This window comes from Pongo abelii, chromosome 5 (assembly GCF_028885655.2).
Source record: "Pongo abelii isolate AG06213 chromosome 5, NHGRI_mPonAbe1-v2.0_pri, whole genome shotgun sequence".
Taxonomy (NCBI): domain Eukaryota; kingdom Metazoa; phylum Chordata; class Mammalia; order Primates; family Hominidae; genus Pongo; species Pongo abelii.
The window spans coordinates 35517996-35538163 of record NC_071990.2 but is presented as its reverse complement, the minus strand read 5'-3'; the positions used below and the strand labels follow the sequence as shown (position 1 = coordinate 35538163).

General features: G+C 45.7%; 1 protein-coding gene across 4 annotated transcripts in view; it reads right to left on the bottom strand.

The window, feature by feature from the left end:
- Nucleotides 1-14857, bottom strand: part of ZNF76 (zinc finger protein 76) — a 35726-nt gene extending 20869 nt beyond the window's left edge. Inside the window, exon 1 of one of the 4 annotated variants that reach the window (XM_024249159.3) lies at nt 14600-14857. The gene's annotated coding sequence lies outside the window, so the exon portion shown is untranslated. Of the gene's footprint in view, nt 1-14485 lie in introns of all 4 variants that reach the window. The other 3 variants (XM_054558739.2, XM_024249158.3, XM_024249161.3) reach the window with 3 other exon arrangements.
- Between the last annotated feature and the right edge of the window lie 5311 nt (nt 14858-20168).

Here is a 20168-nt window from a genome sequence, read left to right as displayed (position 1 = left end):
AACAAAAACATTTGCCTGAAAAGAATGTTCAATTTTGATTAGAAAAAATAATTATGACTTAATCTTCACTCAGAAACTTCTTCATTTGTAAACATAGAAAACTTCTCATGAGAACAAAGACACATTAGTTTGGGAGGGATGAAGGCTGATGAAGACGAGTGGCAAACAAATCAGAACCAGATTTGGAAAAGTTGCAGTAAAATGATTCAATGTTTATTATAGAAAAATACTTCACTACATGCAGAAAAACCTAGTGAACAGGCCTGGTTCTGTGGGTTTCTAAACACTGACGAGAAAACAGGAAATTAGTAACAGAAACTTGCATTAACATAACACAAGTCTAAAACAGCTAAAACACATCTTTGCATAAAGCATATTGCTTTTTTTCTTCAATTTTTTTTTCTTCTTTTTAAAAGAAGAAGCGCCATTTAAAAGAAATCCCAGCACTTTGGGAGGCTGAGGTGGGAGGATCCCTCGAGCCCAGGAGTTTGAGGCCAGCCTGGGCAACATAGTGAGACCCCCATTTCTTTTTTTTTTTTTTTTGAGATGGAGTCTCCCGGGTTCAAGCAATTCTCCTGCCTCAGCCTTCTGAGGAGCTGGGATTACAGGCATGCACCACCATGCCCATCTAATTTTTGTATTTTTAGTAGAGATGGGGTTTCACCATGTTAGTCAGGCTGGTCTTGAACTCCTGACCTCATGATCTGCCTGCCTTGGCCTCCCAACGTACTGGGATTATAGGTGTGAGCCATTGTGCCTGGCCCTGACTTGGGCTTTAAAAATCAATGTCTGGCCAGGTGCAGTGGCTCACGCCTGTAACCCCAGCACACTGGGAGGCCGAGGCAGGCAGATCATTAGAGGTCAGGAGTTCGAGATCAGCCTGGCCAACATGGCGAAACCCCATCTCTACTAAAAATACGAAAATTAGCCAGGTGTGATGGTGCACGCCTGCAATCCCAGCTACTCGTGAGGCTGAGGCAAGATAATCGCTTGAACCCGGGAGGTGGAGGTGGCAGTGAGCTGAGATCACACCACTGCACTCCAGAGTGCACTGGGCAACAGAGTGACTCGTCTTTTTTTTTTTTTTTTCTGAGACAGAGTCTCACTCTGTTGCCCAGGCTAGAGTGCAGTGGTGCGAGCTCAGCTCATTGCAACCTCCACTTCCTGGGTTCAAGCGATTCTCCTGCCCCAGCCTGTAAACCTGGGATTACAGGTGCGCTCCACCAGGCCTGGCTAATGTTTTTGTATTTTTAGTACAGACGGGGTTTCCCCATGTTGGCCTGGCTGGTCTCGAACTCCTGACCTCAGGTGATCCACCTACCTTAGCCTCCCAAAGTGCTGGGATTACAGGCATGAGCCACCATTCCCAGCCAACACACCGCCTTAAAAAAATCGATGTGAGGCTGAGGTCAGGTGCAGACACTGTCTCTACAAAAATAATTGCCAGGCATGGTGGCACATGGCTGTAGTCCCAGCTACTCGGGGGCGGAAGTGGGAGGAACATTCAAGCCCAGGAAGTCGAGGATGTGGAGAGCCATGATTGTGCCACTGCACTTCAACCTGTGTGACAAAGCAAGACTCTGTCTCAAAAGAAAATGAAAAACATCGATCTACTTCTTTTCTAATTCATGCTGGCATAAACACCAAGGTGGAGAACTGCCTTAAGAAGTTTTCTTCCTTTAACTACCAGAAGTCCAACTACCTCTTGGATATATATATGTGTGCATATATACATACACACACACACACACACACACACACACACACACACAAACAGAGTCTTGCTCTGTCACCCACACTACAAGTGCAACAGCATGATCATGGCTCACTGCAACCTTGAACTCCTAGACTAAAGTAATCCTCTTGCCTGAGCCTCTCAAATATCTGGGACTACAGGTGTGCACTACCAAGTCTGGCTAATTTATTTATTTACTTACATCTATCTCTATTTATTTATTTTTGTAGAGATGGGGTCTTGCTATGTTGCCTAGGCTGGTCTTGAACTCCTGGCCTCAAGTGATCGTCTCACCTCAGCCTCCCGAAGTGCTGAGATTAACAAGCATGAGCCACCTTGCCTGGTGGATATATTTTTAATGCAGTATTCTTCAAACTGTTTTTGTTGTTGTTGTTGCTTTGAGAAAGGGTCTCGCTCTGCTGTCCAGGCTGGAGTGCAGTGGCATGATCATAGCCCACTGCAGCCTTGATCTCCTGGGCTCAAACAATCCTCCCACCTCAGCCTCCCGGGTAGGTGGAACTACAGGTGTGTGCCACCATGCCCGGCTAATTTTTCTATTTTTAAATTTTTAAATTTTTGTAGAGATGAGGTCTTATTATGTTGCCCAGGCTGGTCTCGATCTCCCAGGATCAAGTGATCCTCCCACCTTAGCCTCAACAAAGTGTTAGAATTACAGGCATGAGCCACTGTGCCTGGCTGTATTCTTCAAACTGGGATGTGCCGTGTTTCGTTTGTCTTGTGGAATAATGTCACGGTGGGACCCCATGATTCAGTATCCTATGCTGATCTTCAGGGAATCTGCTATATATATGTGTGTGTATATATATATATATATATATATATATTTTTTTTTTTTTTTTTTGAGACAGAGTCTCGCTCTGTCGCCCAGGCTGGAGTGCAGTGGTGCAATCTCAGCTCACTGCAACCTCCACCTCCAGGGTTCAAGCGATTCTCCTGCCTCAGCCTCCCAAGTAGCTGAGACTACAGACATGAGCCACCCCCAGGAAATTTTTTGTATTTTTAGTAGAGACGGGGTTTTGCCATATTGGCCAAGCTGATCTCTAACTCCTGACCTCAGGTGATCTGCCCGCCTTGGCCTCCCAAAGTATTGGGATTACAGGCGTGAGCCACCGTGCAGCAGAATCTGCTATATTCTTAACTCGAAGCAATGTCCATGAGGCTGTGGAGAAACAGGCACAATCATACATTGCTGGTGGTGGGAGAACATACTGGCACAATCTCTATGGAGGAGAGTTTGACAATATCAACCAAAATTACAAATGTACATACTGTCTGACCCAGCAATTTCACATCTAGTCTACAGGTAGACGGACATGCGTGAAAATGGCACATGTCCAAGGTTATCTACGGCATCCCTGCATGTAATAAAAGCAAAAACTTAGAAACAGCATAAATGTCCATCAATATCAAACTTCCATACTATGTAGACATAAATGAGGAAGCTCCTTACATACTGACATGGCAAGATCTCCAAAATATAATGAAAATAATGGCTAGGTATAAAACAGTGCCATTTATTTATTTATGAGACGAAGTCTTGCTCTGTCGCCTAGGCAGGAGTGCAGTGGTGTGATCTCGGCTCACTGCAACCTCTGCCTCCCGGGTTCAACAGTGCTTTTTATGTAATGTCATTAGCATTAAAAAATCTGTAGGCTGGGTGCGGTGGCTCACACCTGTAATCCCAGCACTTTGGGAGGCTGAAGCAGTCGGATCACCAGGTCAAGAGATCTAGACCAACCTGGCCAACATGGTGAAACCCCGTCTCTACTAAAAATACAAAAAATTAGCTGGGCATGGTGGCACACACCTGTAGTCCCAGCTACTCGGGAGGCTGAGGCAGGAGAATCGCTTGAATCCAGGAGGTGGCTGCAGTGAGCCGAGATTGCACCACTGCACTCCAGCCTGGTGACAGGGTGAGACTCCATCTCAAACAAACAAACAAACAAACAAAATCTGTGGAAGGATAGTCAAGAAATTACTAAAATTACTAACCAGGGTTGCCTGTGGAAGGATGACTGAGTGGTGATGATGATGGAAGGGCGACTTCTCAGGGAATATCTTTTATACTCCACGATAAAAAAATGGCTGAGTGCGGTGGCTCAATAATCAGCACTTTGGGAGGCCTAGGCGGGCGGATCACGAGGTCAGGAGTTTGAGGCCAGCCTGGCCAACATAGTGAAACCCCATCTCTACTAAAAATACAAAAATTAGCTGGGCATGGTGGCACGTGCCTGTAGGCCCAGCTACTTGGGAGGCTGAGGCTGGAGAATCACTTGAACCCAGGAGGCAGAGGTTGCTGTGAGCTAAGATTACACCACTGCATTCCAGCTTGGGCAACAGAGCAAGACTTGGTCTCAATAAAAAAATAAAAATAAAAAAAAGCCTTGAGAATGTGTTACCTACGCAACATAAATAAAAAATTAAAAACAGAAAGTCTAAACGCATGCTTTGTACTCCCTTTGTTGGTTACAGGAATATCTATGATTCTCCATACATGAGGAATGGAGAGTCCAGTGCTGATATTATGGATTCCATGTTACTGATCTACAGCAAAAGCACATCTGAAAACTGAGCTTCGTGATTCATGGTGGCCATTGTATAACATCATATGGAAAGCTGATCAGCTGAGCATGAGGCAACAGCAAATCTATACAGGACCTGAGGACATGGTGGCTTCAACATGTGTGTCCCCAGCCTGGTCACAAGGGTGGGTCTGGACCTTTCTCCTTCATTGCTCCATGTGGCCACAGGACAGTATTTCCTAGGTTGAGAAGATGATCTCAGAGAAAGAACTCTGGTCTTAGGCACCCCTGCCAAATCTCCAACATCAAAGCCTCAGGTCAGTTCTACAATCTCAAAGAGCTCCCAGTTCCTTGGTTCTTATCTTAACTGTATGGGTCTCATGCTTTATCAACCATCCAAAAGTAGCAGGAACTCCCAACGAATGAAGTGATGAAGTGAGATAGTATCAGGCTAACAAATTGTATCTGACCTTCTTAGGGATGAACTATTCACCAGAGGGCCAGCTCTAGGGGAGTGTCAAAGCAGAGGCACTAGAAAAGAGGCGCTCTGGCTTCCAGGTAATGACAGTATAATGAGCCTGAGACCCCGAATGACCTGTCCAACATCACAAATCCTTCTGATTCTGAACTGGAAGTGAGGAGCCTGAGTACGCCTCATACATTTTTTTTTTTCTTTTGAGACAGAGTCTTGTTCTGTCGCCCAGACTGGAGTGCAATGGCACGATCTCAGCTCACTGCAACCTCTGCCTCCCGGGTTCAAGCTATTTTCCTGCCTCAGCCTCCCCAGTGGCTGGGACTACAGGCGCCTGCCACCATGCCCGGCAAATTTTTTTATTTTTAGTAGAGATGGGGTTTTACCACGTTTGCTACACTGGTCTCGAACTCCTGACCTCAGGTGAACCGCCCGCCTCGGCCTCCCAAAGTGCTGAGATTACAGACATGAGCCACCACACCCGGCTGGCCTCATACTTTTACCAGCAAAAGAGACAACTGCATAGGATTTGTGAGACCATCACATTTCTGTATCTTGACTGATAGCTGCCAGGGTAAAAGGCATTTGAAGTTTGTTGGCAGCTTTAGGAAACAGCACTCAAAACAGGTTAGGGCCATCTGTTAAAGACAATGGCTTCAGCTGCACTTGGATTTGTATTGCAGGTTTTTTTTTGTTTTGTTTTTTCTCTTTTTGAGATGAGGTCTTGTTCTATAGCCCAGGCTGGAGAGTAATGGTTCGATCTTGGCTCACTGCAACCTCCGCCTCCTGGGTCCTGGTTCAAAGCAATTCTCCTGCACGCCACCATGCCCAGCTAATTTTTGTATTTTTAGTAGAGATGGAGTTTCGCCATGTTGGCCAGGCTGGTCTTGAATTCCTGACTTCGTGATCTGCCCACCTCAGCCTCCCAAAGTGCTGGGATTACAGGTGTGAGCCACTACGCTCGGCCAGGTTTCATTTTTTTTTTTTTTTTTTTTCACTCTCCAGGACAAAATTTCCCCATTCCGTTAAGTGGTAGATGTTGACTACGTCTCCTCTAAACTAATTTTGTGGGTGACTAATTTTGTCAATTAGGATGAGCTATATCTTATACTCTTATCTGGTCAAAGAGACTCTCCTCACGACATAAACGTAGACATCTAAATGACACAAGAATAAACACAGCCACAGGGACAGTTTCCAGATGCAGTTAAAAGGTTACACTGCCACGGAGTGTGTTTTCCTTAACACTTGACTCTTTTAGGGGAAAATAACACTCTTACTTTCTGTTATAGTGATTATAATTTAAGTTCCTGAAGAGCATGCCTTTCAGCCTAATTAGCACCTAACAAAGAATGTGCCCACAGATACCAAATGATTAATACTATTAGGTTATATAGCTAACTGAGCTCTTTAGCTCAGATTTGAATCCTGATTCAGTTCTGCTTCTTGTAAATTATCTAAGTTGAACTCCTGAGACCAGATTTGAAACTCTTCATCTACCACACAACTGTGAGCTTCTACGAGAAGCTCCTGGCAAGGAAGTAAACGTTGAAGGAAAGAATGGAGGAGGGAAGGAACTGAAGCCCCCACCACTCCAACCCTTCCCAACCACTCCCAACTCTTCCCTAGTCCAGCTAAGTGGATGACTTTTCCCTCATTGGGATTATCATCTTGCCTCATCTTTGACAGGCACGTTCACTGTTTCCACGGAGACCCAGGTCAGGAACAAGCTTTCCCTGGCTAATGTCACACTCCAGCCCCATGTTCTGTCTGCACTTGGCAGTGAAGCCACACCAGGGAGGTTGTCTGTGGTGCTCCCTGAGGGCACAGATTCGTCTTCTCCATCATCGTATCCTCATGTGACATAGTGCCCACCACATGGCAGGCACTCACTGGGTATTACTTTAGCAAATGAAGGAAGAAATCTTATTGCCAATACCACTACCTGGTGTAGAACTCAGCAGTTTCCAAGATGCTCTCAGATACACATATATTATCATGTTTATTCTAAGCACTTAATTCATCAACTCCCACAATAGGAGGGGCTGAGAAGACAGCTCATTCCTAGTCTAAAGTGGTCATTTTGGCTGGGTGTGGTGACTCATGCCTGTAATCCCAGCACCTTGGGAGACCGAGGCAGGTGGAGGCTTGAGCCCAGGAGTTCAAGACCAGCCTGGGCAGCATGGTGAAACCCTCTCTACCAAAAATACAAAAATTAGCCAGGCGTGGTGGTGCCCATCTCTGTAGTCCCAGCTACTCAGGAGGCTGACATGGGAGCACTGATTGAGCTGGAGAGGTCGCTGCTGCAGTGAGCCTCCATGATTGCACCACTGCACTCCAGCCTGGGTGACAGAACAAGACCTTGTCAAAGAAACAGATAAGGGGCCGGACGCGGTGGCTCAAGCCTGTAATCCCAGCACTTTGGGAGGCCAAGGCGGGTGGATCACAAAGTCAGGAGATCGAGACCATCCTGGTTAACACGGTGAAACCCCGTCTCTACTAAAAATACAAAAATTAGTCGGGCGCAGTGGTGGGCGCCTGTAGTCCCAGCTACTCGGGAGGCTGGGGCAGGAGAATGGCGTGAACCCGGGAGGCGGAGCCTGCAGTGAGACGAGATGGCGCCACTGCACTCCAGCCTGGGCGACAGAGCGAGACGCCGTCTCAAAGAAAAAAAAAAAAGAAATAGACAATAAAATAAAATAAAATAAAGCAGTCATTTTGCAGATTAAGAGACAGAGGCCTGCGTTGCCAGAGGAGTCCCAAAGGATCACATAGCTACCTGGTGGCAGAGCAGGGCCTAACACTTGACCACCAGTGTTCTTCCCATACTCCGCTGTTTCTTGCTAGGTGACGGTGTTCTTTTATTTCCTGAGAGTAGACATTTCCTAGGCTCCAACAGACTTGAATATCCAGCTGCTTACTCAACATCTCGACTTTGATATCCAAAAAACACTTCAAACTTGACATGTTCAAGAGTGAATTCCTTATCTCCTCCTTCTAACAACCTGCCCTCCTTCTAGGCTCCCCAATTTCAGTAGATGGGAATTCTACCATTTTGTTACTCAGGCCAAAAATGTGGGAGCCAGGCAGATCACAAGTTCAGGAGTTTGAGATCAGCCTGGCAAATATGGTGAAACCCCATCTCTACTAAAAATACAAAAATTAGCCGGGTGTGCTGGCACGCACCTGTAGTCCCAGCTACTCAGGAGGCTGAGGCAGAAGAATCACTTGAACCCAGGAGGCGGAGGTTGCAGTGAGCCAAGATCATGCCACTGCACTCCAGCCTGGGTGACAGAGCGACACTGTCTTGAGAAAAAAAAAAAACTGTAGCCACCCTCAACCGCTATTTCTTTTATATATCACATCCAGTCCATCAGCAAATCCTGTTGGCTCCTTTCCAAATATATCCAGAAGCCAACACTTCTCACCTTTCCATTGCTTCACCTTGGGTTCAAGCCACCAACTTCTCTTATTTAGACTACTGTAGTGGCCTCCTAACCAGTTTCTCTCCTTCCATTTTTGCCCCGTTATAGCTTTTTCTCAACACAGCAGCCAGAATGACCTTTTCAATATGTCGGGCCATGTTATTTATCTGCCTAGAATTCTCTAATGGCTACCATCTCACTCACAACTCACACTAAAAGCCAGTGGCCTGTGTGATCTGCCCCCAATTCACCCCCACCGCAACATCTGCCATTTCTTCTCTCACTAATATACTGCAGACGTATTGGCTGGCTTCCTCATGTTTCTTGAATATATAGGGCACATTCCTGCCTTAGGGCCTTTGTGTTTGCTGTTCTTCCTGACTGAAATAAACTTCCCCTAGATGTATGCTTCACTTACCCCCTAACTTCCTTCAGGTCTTTGCTCAAATGTTACCTTTTTAGTGGGACCCTCTTCAACTACCCTATTTAAAATTTTAACACCCAGAATCCTGGCACTTTCTTCTTCTTCTTTTTTTTTTTTGAGACAGAGTCTTGCTCTGTCGCCCAGGCTGGAGTGTAGCAGCGTGATCTCGTCTCACTGCAACCTCTGCCTCCTGGGTTGAAGTGATTCTCGTGCCTCAGCCTCCCGAGTAGCTGGGATTACAGGTGCCTGCCACCACGCCTGGCTAATTTTTGTATTTTTAGTAGAGCTGGGGTTTCGCCATGTTGGCCAGGCTGGTCTCAAACTCCTGGCCTCATGTTATCTACCCAACCTGGCCTCCCAAAGTGCTGGGATTACAGGTGTGAGCTACTGCGCCTGGCCTACTCCTGGCACTTTCTATCTCCCTTCTCTGCTTAATTTTCTCAATATATATTTTACTTATTTGTTTATTGTCTGTCTCTACCCTGTCCATTCCTCAAACAGTGAGCTCACTGCTCTATTCCCAGTACCTAGAAAAGTACCCAGCACGCAGCAGATATTCACCAAATATTTGTGGGATGAATGAATCAGTGAATAAATGAATATATATACCTTTAGGATCTCCCAGTAACCTGAAAACTTTAGGCAAGAAGGGGAAGACCCTAGTTGAGCTTTGGTCTCTCTCCAGCCCTTGGTCCCTCTTTCCTCCTTACTGCCTCACCCTCTTCTCAGGTCCAGTCCAGCCCTGGACCTGAGTCCAGGTCCAGAAACCACACCTAAGCTGAGAAGCAGTCCAACAGGTGCTTGATGCCAGGATGTTACAATTCCCAGGCCACCAGGTACAGAATTCTGCAGAGTGCTAATTTTTAAATTTAGCATCCTGATATCTTACAAACAGAAGAGGTCAGAGAAAGGTTAGGACTAAATATACTACTTAACCTAGATAACAGTACTGATTCAGAAACAGTAGCTCATTTGCTCTGAGGTGTTTTCCAAGGAACAGTGCTAAATTTGCACTTGTTCACCTAGCTGCCCCTGCCTTTAATCTTTTTATAATGGATTTCCAATATACACAAAAATGGAAGGAATGGTATAATGAACCTCTTGACCCCATTACCCAACTTCAAAAATTACCAACATTTTGCCTCCTTGGTTTCCTCTGTTCCTTAATCGTCTCTGCAACCCACACTAAATATTTCAAACTAGCTGTTTTCTTGAGAACAGATTTATATAAGACAGCCCCTGATGCTGTTACCACTGTATTTGAGCAACTGCGTCAAACAATCTAATCTTACCAGAAATAAAGTAGAAAAAAAAAAAAAGCACTTATACCCATTCCCCCACCCAAGCAATGACTGAAAAAGGAAGTGTCTAAATTACTGACTGTTTAAATCAAGGGACATGCCCATTATCATGTTTGGAGAACTTTGGGGAGGGGTGTTGTGTCAACAAAATGAATGTAGACGTGAACTGCTTTTACTTGTGTACACCTGATGCAGAATTTCTGAGTGAGTTAATTTAATCCAACAGGTATTTACTGACTACCTGCTAAATGTGAGGGATGAGATGAAGACAGAAGATAAAGAAAACCAGCCAGGTGCAGTGGCTCGTGCCTGTAATCCCAGCACTTTGGGAGGCTGAGGCCAGTGGATCACCTGAGGTCAGGAGTTAGAGATCAGTCTGGCCAACATGGTGAAACCCCGTCTCTACTAAAAATACAAAAATTAGCTGGGCATGGTTGCAGGTGCCTGTAATACCAGCTACTTGGGAGGCTGAGGTGGGAGAATCACTTGAACTCAGGACGGGGAGGTTGCAGTGAGCCAAGACTGCACCACTGCACTCCAGCCTGGGTGACAGAGTGAGACTCCATCTCAAAAAGAAAAGAAAAGCACATGTATACATATGTAACTAACCTGCACATTGCACACATGTACCCTAAAACCTAAAGTATAATAATAAATAAATAAAGTAAAAAAAAAAGAAAAGAAAACAAAACAAAACCTAGTCTCTGTTCTCACAGAGCTCACACAGTGGGGGTGAGAAAAGTACACAAATAACTCAAATACAAAGCAGAATAAGTTCTGTGCCCTAAGTAAACAAATCTAAGGCAAGAGCTCCTTTTTAAAATCCACCCACAGCAGTTGTAGAACCCAGGGTATACCCTTTCCTCAACTCTAGTTTTAGTTTCTGCTGTATTTATTGCTGCACAGCCAATAAGTACATTATAAGAGACCTGGGAATTTGGTGACCCACAGAATAGACTTTTGGATGTGGATCTTTGATGTCACATTTTGCTACTGACTCTCCAGACTTCAGTGGGTGGGGATTATCAAGTTTTCCCAGGGCTTGGAAAACAATGGGGCTAATTCAGTGCCTGCAGAAGCTGACACCCAAAGCATTCTACCCTGAGGGCATGTACAGCAAGCAGCTTCACAACAGGATAGGATAGTGGGAGGGCGTCCAGGAGACACAGCTAGATCGATTCTGAAGGACTTCAAAGGGTTCTCTCCCTGCCCTCTAAAAAACCAAGATCCTTTGGTGATCTATCAGAAGTCATCAGAAGTTCCCAGAGAAGAGTGTAGTTCTCTGGATAAACCGAAGAGACTGATGAAGTTTGGTGGGACAGTGCAGCGTATGAAGGAAGCAGAGCTGAAAGCAGCAGGGGCATACGCATGACCCTGGAGATAGATGCACAAGAGAGTGGAGGAAGAAAGGAGCAGACCTGAGATGGAAGGGAGATTTATATTGTAATCAGTTATCAAGATTGGTGAGGTGAGGATGGCTGAGGGGACAAATAAGAGGAAGGCAGGAAGGGGAAGGCCCTGTGGAAGGGTGAAAGACAATCCGGGTTTCAAAAGGTGAGGGAGGAATCTGAGAGGCAGGATCTCACAGGATACTGGGCAAGGGTATGAGAGGAAAAGCCTTAGAATGGGAGGGTGTGCAAGTTATACAGGATTGGTTCATGCTGGGATGGAAGGAGCTGATTCCACTGAAGCTAGTCACATCAAGAGGTCACTAAATGAAGGACAAATTATATGAAGGTTTCAGGTCACAGAATGTGGCTGAGGATGGCAGAAGGTGGGGTGGTGGGAGTAGAACACTGAGACTAAAAATAGGATGAAAGACTACTGGGCTAGAGGGTTTTAGAGCATACAGACATGTGGATTCCTGGGGCTAAGGGACTTAACAAGATGAAAGGATTTGGGGTAAAGTGCCAGTGAGGTGGGAGACACTGTACGGTGAGTGAGTTCACAGGGAAAGGGCTGGGAGCGTCAAAGATTCATAGAACAAGAGATATTTTGGGCAAAGGATGAAGAGAGAAGTTGACTGGGTTTAAGACACTACTCCAAAATATGGCAACTTGAGAAAATGGCAGTAGGAAGGTCACTCTCACTTTCTCCGAGGCTCTTCTCCTCGAAGCAGATCACAAAACCTAGGAAGGATTTTTCTGACTTTCCCCTGAAGCAGGTCATAATACCCTCATAGAGAGGTGCCCTCCCTATACTCAGAGGAAAGAAGCACCCTTATCTGTGAAGACACAGGGACACAGAGAAGAGTCTGAACAAACAGGCCTTGCTAAGTTTCTCCCAGCTTATTACTATTTGATATTACCCTTTTTGTATTTTTCCACAACTATCCACTCTTCATCAAATCTAGTATAAAAATACACAAGTTTAATCATTTCTTTGGGTCTTCATTTCCTTATGAAGGCTCCTGTCACATAAAACTTACATTAAATAAATGTATATAGTCTTCTCTTATTAAATGTGTTTTGTTATAGGGGCCTAAGCCATGAACCTAAGAAGATATTTTCCCTCCCCTACAAGGTGCAGGGGCTTCAGGGGATATGAGATCAAAAGTCATGAACAGTAGGATGAGAAAGCCACCAAGTTACATGGCAAAGGGTAATAGAAACCTTGGGGGTCAGGGCCAGTCTCGGTGGCTCACACCTATAATCTCAACTACTTGAGAGGCTAAGGTGGGAGGATCCCTTGAGGCTAGGAGCTCAAGAACAGAAACCTTGGGGATCAAGGAATGAGCTGATGTTGGATTTAGGAATTACTAGAAAATAAGGAACAAGGAGCTGAGGCTGAGTAAGTCTGGGGGAAAGGCAGGCAATGGAGTAGGGTTTTGTTTTGTTTTTTTAAACTGTGGGTTCAAATCTTAGCTCTGCTACTTAGCTGTGAGAGTTTCTGGTTCATTTCTATGAAACCAACCAACCAACCAAACAAAAATATGGGAAGGGAAAATGGTGGATATAATAATAATTAACTCTTGGGGCTGTTGAGAGGTAAATTTAACTTATATAGCCAGAGCTTGGCACACAGTAGGTATTCAGCAAGCCAATCGTTATTGAGGCAAAATCAGGGTAAGAACCAGAGAAGTGAGGCTACAGCAGAGATGAGAAGATAGGGATTCCAAGATGTCAGTAATAGCAATATAATGCAAGGTATGGGCCACACGTTCAGTCTGTTAAATCCCTAGCACTCAGGACAGAGTAAGATCCATAACAGCTTCTCATTTCTAACAACAGCTTATGCTAAGGGTTCCCATGAGCCAGGCATGGTGCCCGGTGCTTTACATGTGTTATGTCAGGCACTACTATTTTCTCCCTTAGCAGAGGTGGAGACTGAAGTTAAGACAGGCTAAATAATACACCAAAAGTCCCATAGCTGAAGGGCCAGAATCAGACTAGAACCTAGGTTTGTTATGAACTCAATGCCCCCAAATGAAGCACTCTGCTATACTGCTTTGCAAACATGTTAACTGATGGGGCCTGATCAAGGGAAATGGGTTTGCACTATTAAGAGTGAAGAGGGTGATCCGGGAATGAATAAGGGTCATGATGCAAGCAGATCCTGGGGTGAGGTTACAAGAAGAAACTTCCAGGGTGGGATACAAAAATGATTGCAAAAAATTATTATCTTGACTGAGAACTGCGTAATTTCACAGACGGAAGGAAACTCAAAGATCATCTAATCCAACCTCATCACAGTCATGATGAGAAACTGAGGTCCAGACTGAGGAGGGGACTTCTCCTAGGTCCCTAAAGCACAGCAGTGACAGAGCTGGGACCACACACTGGATTGACTGGATTCTGGATTGATCCAGAATTCTCTGATGCCTCCAATTATTACTACTTCATATTAATCTCTATATCCTCCTCAGCACCAGAAAGGTGCTGGACGCTTGTAACTCATGTGCTGATTGACACTGAAGGGCTGGGATCGCAGAGAGAGATGCCAGCGGGGGCGATTTTAGGATAAAGACAGACGTGGAACGAGGGTCACAGGGCTACAGGGTAAAGATACTGAGGGCTGTGTACAAGGTGAGTGGGTGGAAAACTATTGGAGTAGGGCTTAAGAGTTGCCAGCAGAGTCTTGAGAGGAGTCACCGAGTTTGTGGGGAACACAAGGTAGACTCGGGGGGGTTACTGGGCCAGGAGGGTTACCCAGGTTTGGGGGTCACTAAGGAGGAGTGTGGGGATCTTAGGGTCATGTGAGTCACCGGATTAAAACTGAGGGAGTCACTGGTTGGTGGGTCTCTGAGAAGTGCTGGGGAAATTCCTGGGTTAGCAGCCAATGAATAATAACCAACGGTTACCTGGTAAGGTCTTGGGGTCAGTGGGTGGGGTGTGGGGTCACAAGGGTGGAGGCGGGTGCCGTCACGGGGTGGGGTTTGGGAGTCACGGGGCAGGGGCCACAAGGCGGAAAAGAGGGGCAGGGACCCCGGGTGGGGGAGGGGGCCCGGCCGCGGTGCAGCGGCCAGGCCGCCCTGCTAGGGCCGGAGGGAGGTGGGCACGCCGGGCTCGGGACCTTCCCGGGGTCCTGCGCCCGCCCGGCCTCCCGCCCTGGGCATGGTTGGCCCACTCTTCCCGCAGCCACCAACCTGACAGCCCCCGAGGGCGACTCCGCCGACAGACCGCCATGCACCGGGCCCCGCCACCAGCGCCGGCCCCACAACCCGCCTGCGCCATAGCCCGCCCGCCCGCGCGCAGCTTGCCTCGCGCGATATCCAGGTTCCAGGGCCGCCGCACTTTCCTCTTCTCTTGGCGCGCCTCTACGGGGCCCCGGAACCCGTATAGAAAATACCGGGCACGGTCCACCCCGCCCCCCGCTTCGCCGCGGCAGCCATCCAACTTATCCTGGTTCCGGGGCTCCCGGAGCCCAGGCGGCCGGGATCTGAACCGAGCTCCTCGGAGCCCCGCCCCCGCCCAAGGCCGGGGTGACGCATGGCCCGCGAGGCTGAGCGCCCGGGGAAGGCGTGCTGACGTCACGACGCCCGGGTCAGGGCCTGGGCGCCGCTGGGAGCCGGGTCGTCGCTATAGCAATCAGGAACAGCTACCTGTCCCTTCCAAGGATTCGGTCCACCAGAAGCGTGAGGAGGTGGCGGAGGCCCCGAGGGCTTTGCGCCATCACTTCTGCGGCCTGCGGGCGAGAAGGTTTGCTTCGGAAGTAGCGCGGGAGGACAGGAGGCGCAGGTTGTGAGGGACGCAGGCCCCGGGGCTTCGGTCTCTGCCCTCCGAGCTCAGAGCCCCTAGGCTTCTTCCCGGCCGCGCCCAGCACTCACTGTCTTACGGTCCCGAAGCGCTTTAAGGTGCGCAGTCCGCAGGCCTTGCCTTCTGATCTTCGAGACACCCCTTGAAGGAAGCAGTTGCAGGTATTAAGAGCTCCTTATTGAAAAGGACGATGTAGAGGGGCGGTGAGGGACTCGCCTCCGCAGGGAGGGCGCCCTGGCGGTCCTCTCAGGTTCTGTCTCATTCCCGCGTCAGCTCCACCGTCAGGCTCGAAACCGGCTACTCCCTTTTGTAGACTTGCTTTGGGGTGAACATAAAAACCAAGCCCCTTTACTATTTCCCTGCTGGGAGGGGCTGCGATTGGGAAATTTTCAGAAACCTGAGGGAAAATTAAAAGAGAGCGAGCTTTCGGTAAAAAATCAAATTGAAAAGGAGGGGCGTTAGAGAAGGAACTGGTAAAGATTGCCTTTTAGGAGAGGAACTGGGTGGCTGGAGGAATGAGGTGAGAAACTTTCCCCTCTCTATCCTTTCCGACTTTAACTGGTTTCTTTTGTATCTTCCCTGCCCCGAAAACAATTTAACTTAATAAGAATAATTTTTAAAGGACGTAAACTAGACACAGTTACAAAGTACGGGGTTTGGGGCTTGTGGTAGCTAAAGGTGTCTTTGGGGACACGGACATCCTTTTCCTCTCCTGCCTGAAGAGCTTAACTGGAAAGCCCCCCTTTCAGTCTTAGACATCCCCTCTTCCTGATCTTATTTGTTCTGGCTGGGACCAGAGTTCAGTTTAGGTAGGCCAGTGAGTGACATTTGATGGTTAGAATTCCTATGGTTAGAATTAATCCCTTCTGTATCTCCTAGTGTGGAAATAAACTGCCTGGCCACTATGCTGCCCTCTTTCTATTCCTTTTTGGTGGAAGTTTGACAAGTTGTTTCCCATAGAAAATACTTTATAGGCCGGGCGCCGTGGCTTAAACGCCTGTAATCCCAACACTTTGGGAGGCTGAGGCGGGCGGATCACGAGGTCAGGAGTTCGAGACCAGCCTGGTCAACATAGTGAAACCCCCTCTCTACTAAAAATACAAAAAATTAGCTGGGCGTGGTGGCGGGCGCCTGTAATCCCAGCTACTCCGGAGGCTGAGGCAGGAGAATTGCTTGAACCCGGGAGGCGGAGGTTGCAGTGAGCCGAGATCGCACCATTGCAGTCCAGCGTGGGCAACAGTGTGACTCCGTCTCAAAAAAAAAAAAAAAAAAAAAAGAAAGAAAAAGAAAAAGAAAGTACCTTATAGATACAGAGAGGATTAAGTAGCTCCTCTTATAATATGAATTGAGGGTTAGAAATACCGCAGAGTATAGAACTCAGGCTGTACCTGAGTTTGTCCCTCTCCAACCACCCTTTTTCCATAGCTCTCTCTCTATATATATGTCTTTTCTCACATTCCTTACGGATCGTAATCTAATGGCCAGTCACCTCTGCAATTATACATTTAACAAGAGCTCTGGGAAACAGTGTCTGAATCTGAAGTAATGATCCTAATCGAAGGTAATTTCAGGTCCTCAGGAGAATTGTTGAGGATATTTTGGAGGGCAGTATTGAAGACCATTGCTAGCAGTTTCTGTCCTATCCCTTCCACTCAACATATAGGCTGGTGATCTTCAGACATTTTTTAGAATGAACCCATAAAAGAATTTTGAAGAGCTATGTACCTCTTGTTCATTTTTAAGTTGATACCTAAATTTTCCTTCATTAATTTAAATACTTATAGAGGATACAATTTCAAATTTTGACATCTTAAACTAAGACTTACATCATTTTTTTTTTTTTTTTGAGACGGAGTCTCACTCTGTCAACCAGGCTGGAGTGCTGCAGTGGCGAAATCTCAGCTCACTGCAACTTCCCCTTCCAGGTTCAAGCAATTCTCCTGCCTCAGCCTCCCGAGTAGCTGGGACTACAGGTGTGCGCCACCATGCCTGGCTAATTTTTTGTATTTTTAGTAGAAACGGGGTTTCACGGTGTTAGCCAGGATGGTCTCAATCTCCTGACCTCGTGATCTGCCCGCTTTGGCCTCCCAAAGTGCTGGGATTACAGGCATGAGCCACCGCACTTGGTCTACATCATTCTTAATGTATGTAAGCATGAGCACAGTGGCTCATGCTTGTAATCCCAGCACTTTGGGAGGCTGAGACAGGCGGATCCCGAGGTCAGGAGTTCGAGACCAGCCTGGCCAAGATGGTGAAACCCTGTCTTTACTAGAAATACAAAAATTAGCCGGGCATGGTGGTGCATGCCTGTAGTCCTAGCTACTCGGGAGGCTGAGGCAGGAGACTCACTTGAACCCGGGAGGCGGAGGTTGCAGTGTGCTGAGATTGTGCCACTGCACTCTAGCCTGGGCGACAGAGTGAGACTCTTGTCTCAAATTAAAAAAAAGTATCCGGTGGATTCCAAGTACCCTAAAAAATCTAATGCCTACCATCATCCACTTAAAAATATATGAACAAGCTCTTTAACAGAAATTTTATATGGTTCTCTTTCTCCTTAAACTTCGAATTCCATTCACTTCCTGTAATCATTAGTATATAATTTACTAAACTTTTTTTTTACTAAATATTACTAAATACTAAATTTTCCTAAATATTTTTAACATTTTTATGACTTGTAAAACCTAAAAAGTACAATTTTTATTGAAAATGCATCTGTTAATGAGAAATATGGTGTTTCTCCCCAATTAGTTCAGGTATTCATGGATTAATATTACCTAATGGTAGAAGGAGATAAGGTGCAACATCAATCCTTTACCTATTTTTTATTTTTATAGACATGAGTATTGAGAAACCTTGTTTCCACAATTGGGAAAGGAAGAGATTTGTTACAATGATATTATTTGAGTCTTTGAACTTCTAAATTATATGCCAGCAATCACAGAGTGATCTATTAATACTATCAAATAGAGTCTTCTTTTAATTTTGTTAAAAGTAAAAGATTAGAAACCACTGAACTTCCAAAAGGATTTAGTTATTAGAGTCTCAGTTTTGGTTTTATTAAACATGATTATTAATTATCTGTGACCTTTACACTCAGAGACACTTTGTTAATCAGATATTGATTTCCATACTTCTTTGCCTACACAATATTTTTTGGTAAAATTCTTTAATTATTACATGTTTTCAAGATCTTTTTGTTAAACTGAAATGCAGATTCCGCTCATTCACTGTATAGAAAACAACTGCCATTTGTGGAATTGGCAAAGCCAGTTTTCATTTCAAACCAATCAGCCAAATCAGACCTACTTTCTGTTAGAAAAATGTCTGACTTTATTCTTCCATTCAAATAAATATGTTAACATTCATTTTGAGGAATATTATAAAAATTATTAGGAAATAAATGATTAACTATGGCTTATAAAATGGACCACTAATAAACCAGTCAAGATTAAAATTATTTAGACCTACTATTAACATAATAAATGGTAAAAATAAGATAGTACTGTTTTTCATTATATAATTAGGAATAATGCTGTATAATGTATAGTTAAATCCATCAGTTTTGAGAAGTCATATAGAAGGCATATATAAATGTGTGTGCCTGCTTTCATCAAACTCTTGTTGTTCAGCTTTTGGGAACAATTAAATGAGAATCATGTCTAAAAATCAGAAATAACTAATAATCTTGTTACACAAATTTTTTTCATCTGTATTTTTTAGAAAGGAAAGCTGTATTTGCTAAGAAATAATGAATTGAGCAGTTAGCAATTTCACTTTTTGCTAGGAGGTAGAAAATAATAAACATTTTATATAAGATAAAATAGGAAGACTGATTGCAATGGGAATATTTTGATAGGAAGTAGAAAATAATTGCTCCCTCCCAGCTCCCCAGGTTTTTACACCCTGGACCATGCATCAAGATTCAGTGTAGGGGAGAGATATTCCTTTCTTTTGTAAAGTAGGACAAGGACTATGGTGAAAGTGGGGGCAGTGGTAGAGTGGAGAATGTGCATGAATATGTCAGCTGGCTCCCAAACGGATTGGTTTTAGAATTTTTTTTTTTTTTTTTTGAGACGGAGTCTCGCTCTGTCACCCAGGCTGGAGTGCGTGATCTCGGCTCACTGTAACCTCCGCCTCCTGGGTTCAAGCGATTCTCCTGCCTCAGCCTCCTGAGTAGCTGGGATTATAGGCGCGCGCCACCACGCCCGGCTAATTTTTGTATTTTTAGTAGAGATGGGGTTTCACCATGTTGGTCATGCTGGTCTCAAACTCCTGACCTTGTGATCTGCCTGTCTCGGCCTCCCAAAGTGCGGGTATTACAAGCGTGAGCCACTGTGCCTGGCCTTTTTTTTTTTTTTTGAGATGAAGTTTTGCTCCTGTTGCCCAGGCTAGAGTGCAGTGGCACGACCTCGGCTCACTGCCACCTCCGCCTCCTGGGTTCAAGTGATTCTCATGCCTCAGCCTGCCAAGTAGCTGGGATTACAGGTGCCTGCCAACCACACCCGGCTATTTTTTTTTTTTCTGAGATGGAGTCTTGCTTTGTTACCCAGGCTGGAGTGCAGTGGCCCAATTCAGCTCAGTGCAACCTCCCCTTCCTGGGTTCAAGAGATTCTCCTGCCTCAGCCTCCCAGGTAGCTGTAATTACAGGTGTGCACCACCACACCCGGTTAATTTTTGTATTTTTAGTAGAGACGGGATTTCACTATGTTGGCCAGGCTGGTCTCAAACTCTTACCTCAGGCGATCCGCCCGCCACAGCCTCCCAAAGTGCTGGGATTACAGGTGTGAGCCAGTGCACCCAGCCTGGTTTTAGAAAATATTTTATAGGGAAGTTGAGGATCTGGAAATTTATTCCTTTAAAACTCTCCTCAGACTGATTTGAGGCTATTGCCTGGGTATTCCTTGCAGTCTTACGTACCCTAGGAAAAATCTTCATTTACCCCACTTGGAAGACTTCTTAATATAGACATATCCAAACTCCAATGTCCCTGACTATCCATTATTTTGAGACACCAAAGCAAATGTCCTAGGAAGTAAGGAGGAAGATGTGTTGTTCTTAGAATAGAAGTGAGTT